At 31.0% G+C, this 4,677-nt stretch overlaps 1 long non-coding RNA gene across 1 annotated transcript in view; it reads right to left on the bottom strand.

The window, feature by feature from the left end:
* Positions 1 to 3,672, bottom strand: part of LOC106689697 (uncharacterized) — a 6,828-nt gene extending 3,156 nt beyond the window's left edge. Inside the window, exon 1 of the long non-coding RNA XR_001344484.2 lies at positions 3,536 to 3,672. This is a non-coding gene — a long non-coding RNA (uncharacterized lncRNA). The remainder of the gene's footprint in view (positions 1 to 3,535) is intronic.
* Positions 3,673 to 4,677: the final 1,005 nt, after the last annotated feature.

Here is a 4,677-nt window from a genome sequence, read left to right as displayed (position 1 = left end):
TAAATCAAGTGTAAATGGCCCGAGTGGTCGAAACACTTAAATTAATAAAAAAAAGCACACAGATGTTTTTTGTAGTACGTGTATGTGTAAATACTTCACTGTGGTGGCACGTATACAAAAACATTAATGACGGCGGAAGGATTAGGGCCTCGATATAGGCTGATAAGGACAGTCTGCAGTCAGCATTTAGGAAGTCTTGGAACTGTCTGACCCACCTCGCGCTCTAACTCACCAACTCACGCAGGTCTGCATGTGGCACCGTCATTCGAGTGACCCTTACCCAACATCTTGTTATTACCAGCTATTAGCATCAAGACGTCCATCTCGGATGAGATTGGACTTGACTGGCAATATCGATGTGAGCATATCGACCCCCCTTCCTCCCCCAACAATCTACTGTGAGTGACTATTTTTTTCTCCGTTGATCAAATCTCAAGCTACCTTTAGTTTATTATTTTTTTCCATGCTAACTAACTTAAGTAGTGAAAATTACATTTGTTTCTTAAATAAAATAATTTCTTAGATTATTGTTTGAATTTCTTAGAAAATTGTTTCAATTTTGTACATACATAAATATTTTATTTCACAATCCATTTTTTTTTTGTGACAACATGCCAAGCTATTTTAATTTCTTTTAATATTATTAAATTGTGTCTATCAATTGGGAGGTTACTTTTTTGACTATTTTCAGGACCTGTTCCTTTTTTTTTAATTGCACTAATCAGCAAACATTTTCCTCTGGGGAAGAGACTAGTTTTTCAATCACGAAAAACCAGTCGCCCCAACACTATTGTGATAATTATAATAATCTTTATTTATTCCGGGACAAATCTCTTCAGAACAGAGGTTGCTATCTTAAGGTAAATACATTATGCTACGCTGAAGGATTAGAATGGCGCCCGGCTATTAACTAGTTTTTGTTTACTTTCATATAAAAAAAGTTTTTTTTTCTGGGATGGAAGGGTAATTTACACTCGAAATATTTGATTTAGGTAACAAGATAAGTATACAAATCATAGAGATTTTAAGCAATGAAGAAGTGTTCTGGCATAGTCGCAAGGACAATCTAGAAATTCTTTTCATTAAGAAATTGGAATGTAGGTTGTCGAAATTTAATACTTTATTATTTATATTACAAATAATATTAATTTTATTTTAAGAGGAGATCCCCGACTATCGGTGCGGTCAACAGAAAAAAACACAAATAAACAAAAGAATTATTTATATGTATATATAGTTGACCGTAAATATTTATATATAAGAAGATGGTCAGGGTTGCGGTCAAAAAAAGAACAAATAAAAGTTTTAATGTCTGACGTTTCGCCCCACTTTGGCTTCATCAGGGCTAAAAAGATACAAAAAAAACGTAAAAAATAAATATTATGTAAAAATTAAGTGATAAGAAATTTCATAGACATAAAAGGAAGGAATACATAAAATAGTATCAATATAAAGTAAACTTGAATAAACATTGATCAGAATAAAAAATAAGTAACAATGGTAAGGATAATTTTTTTTTAAAAACACGTAAAATATACAGTTAAAAAAGGGATTTTATATGTAATTTCTTATCACTTAATTTTTACATAATATTTATCCTAGCTTAAATTACTTTATTGTATCTTATTGTTGTAATATTCTCAGTTTTTTTGTATCTTTTTAGCCCTGATGAAGCCCTGGAAAGTGAGGCGAAACGTCGGACATTAAAACAGTTATAAACTATTTGTTCCTTTTTTGACCGCAACCCTGACCATCTTCTTATATATAATTATTGTGCCGACGTTTCGACCTAATTTTCAGATCTTCATTAGGGCTGTAAAACCAAAAATATAACAACCATCATTCAGAGAGAAAAAAAATTCATGGATTCTTACTTTCTTCATTCCCTATTCTCCATATGTTTCTTCTTATCCCTGGTTCTTTCTGTTTACAATATTGTTTTTACATAACTTCCATTATTAATTGAACTAATTCTTTATACTCATTTATATAACTAAAAAGTTTTTAATGTTACTCATCAATATAACATTCTTCCCCACTATGTCATTTATTAATCACTCACATTTATATGTATATAAATAATTATGTTATTAATCTACTACTGTCTTTGTCCATAGTTATTAATCAACTAGTTTATACTTTTATTTCATAGTTATGTATATTTCCAAATTTGTTAGTCTATTATTTATTTAATTTTTTTTTTCTCTCTGAACGATGGTTGTCTTTTTTTTATAGTCCTAATGAACACCTGAAAATTAGTTCGAAACGTCGGGACAAATAAATAATCCTTTTGTTTATTTGTGGATTTTCCTGCTTAACTCCCCTCTCCTCCCCCTCCTTCCCCTCGAACATCTTCTCTTATATATCTATGGTCAACTATTTTCACCTCATAATTTTATTTAATCTTATTCACAATGTTTTGAATCGAACAGTATAAATGTCACGGAGGATGATCCAGAAGAAAACGCAGAAAATGTTTGGTGTGAATGTGCTATCAATAAAGACGAAATGAAATTCCAAAAATCTTCACTGAACATATTTCTATAGGAAAATAATTTTCTAAAGGGAAAGTATCTAATTAGAAAGTGTTTTTTAAAGTGTATTATCTTTTTAAAATGAACCTTAATGAATCACTTTTTACTTTAGTTTCAGCAGGTTTTTTTCAAAAACACCTGTCAGGACCACTAATTGGTTACTAAAATCCAAACAAATAATTTTGTTTTTCATATAACAAATATTCGTTTAATATTTGTCAAACTTGTATCATACTTTATTTTATTTTATACATATTGGCATTAAAATAAAACAATTTTTATTTTTATCAATAGTAAATTTTTTTTTTCGATCTCAAAGTTAGCAAAATCGAACTGTTCAAGATTGTAACTAAGCTAACCATCGTTCTAAACATTTTTCGATTATTTCATATGATAATCGAATAAACATCAAATCGAATTTCGATTACTGGTTAGGTGTTTTAGTTGTTTTACCATTACTTAACAGATGTTTCTCCAAGGGCTTGAAGGAAGGAGTGTAATGGAGAGAATAAACAGACACAAAATTGAAGTAAAAAAGGCGGGTCTAATGTGCCTTCAAGGGGCGTGGCACCGAAGTAGGGGGAGAATACCAGCCAATCACTAGCTACCTCCTGTTTCAGTTTAGATTGCAATGGCAAACATTCCTGTTAATCTCAACATAAAAGTTTCTTTCGTGGGCGTTGCCTTTATTGGCTTCACTTTTACCCCTCCTTAGCGGCTTAGCGACTTGGTGTATCATCATATGCATTGAGGGTGAGTAGTGATCAGTCAATTTTGAATGAGATATTATGATCTAAGAAAAATGAAACGATGTGCGATTTTAAACAGTTTAAGTAAGTTCACATTTACCTTTATTTCTTTAAAAGAAACTTCAATACACAGAATAAACTACAAATCAACCAAATAACCAATTACCCTTTTGAAAGATTGATTTGTACCTGATAATATACGACACAGAGACAATGAAATGTTTGTAGTTGTAGAGCAGTGATATTACTTACACGTAGGCTTCTTGTGTTCAGTATATCCATCAAAATTAACACAGATTTAATTTAGAAACGGTCTTCGAAATTCCATTCGTGATTTAATATAACCTTCTAGTCGTGAAAGAATACATAGTAATTGACATGTGATCGTTTATGACGTCATGTGTTGTAATGTAATGAAGTCCTTCAGAATTTTTTTTTATAGTGATAAAATTACTGGAATCGAAGGCTTTCCACGAATGCCCAATGAATAAATTAAAAAGGATGTCAAGCCCTGAGGTATCTCCAGTCGCAAATGCCGTAGAGAGGAGGTTGTACTGACCAGGCTGAGAATAGGTCACACGAGGCTCACCCACTCCTATCTTATTTCAAAAGAAACGCCTCCGAACTGCCAGTATTGCAACAACAATCTAACAATAAGCCATATTTTCCAACGATGCCCATATTTCACACCACACCTCAATAGCTTAGGACTAAACCAAGATATATCAATTGCAGAAATGCAGAAAAAACTATTCATACGGCACTAACGTTTCAACCCTCATAGCAGGCCTTCATTAGAGATAAATATACCAGAGACAAACATAACAAATAAAAAACAGCGTACTTATAATGCAATTAATTATTATTTACTCTGATTGTCAAGACATTCGACTTGAACATATTAATATTATGATTGGAGAAGTTTGTCGGGGGGTGCGGTCAGCAAAGAACAACATAAATAAACAAAACCATATTTATTTATTTTACCCCGACAAACTTCTCCAATCATTAATCTACGGTCAACTATCTACACCTCATATTAATATTATTTTTATTTTTTACGCTAAAAAGTTTTCACCATAATCAAAGAGTAAATCGTTTTAATTATATTTTTTATTTAAATTTTATAATGAATATTTTTTTTCCTAAGTCCATATTCGAAATATAGTTTTGCATTTAAGAGAGCCTGTTTTTTTTTCTTTTTTAATGTCTCTATTGGAAATTATAATAGTATTATTAATATTATTGTACTATAGTATTATTAATACTATACTACTATAATATTATTGGCAGTTAACGTATGATGTGTGTAGAGATTTTATTTTCTCTGAACCTGGGTTTCATTTTAAAACATATGTGATGGTCGATGTTTTGAGTTATATAATATTAGTTGG

Source organism: Halyomorpha halys, unplaced genomic scaffold (assembly GCF_000696795.3).
Source record: "Halyomorpha halys isolate HHAL.00 unplaced genomic scaffold, Hhal_1.1 Scaffold1432.1, whole genome shotgun sequence".
Taxonomy (NCBI): Eukaryota; Metazoa; Arthropoda; class Insecta; order Hemiptera; family Pentatomidae; genus Halyomorpha; species Halyomorpha halys.
The sequence above is the reverse complement of the archived record's forward strand: the minus strand, read 5'-3'. Positions and strand labels throughout refer to the sequence as shown.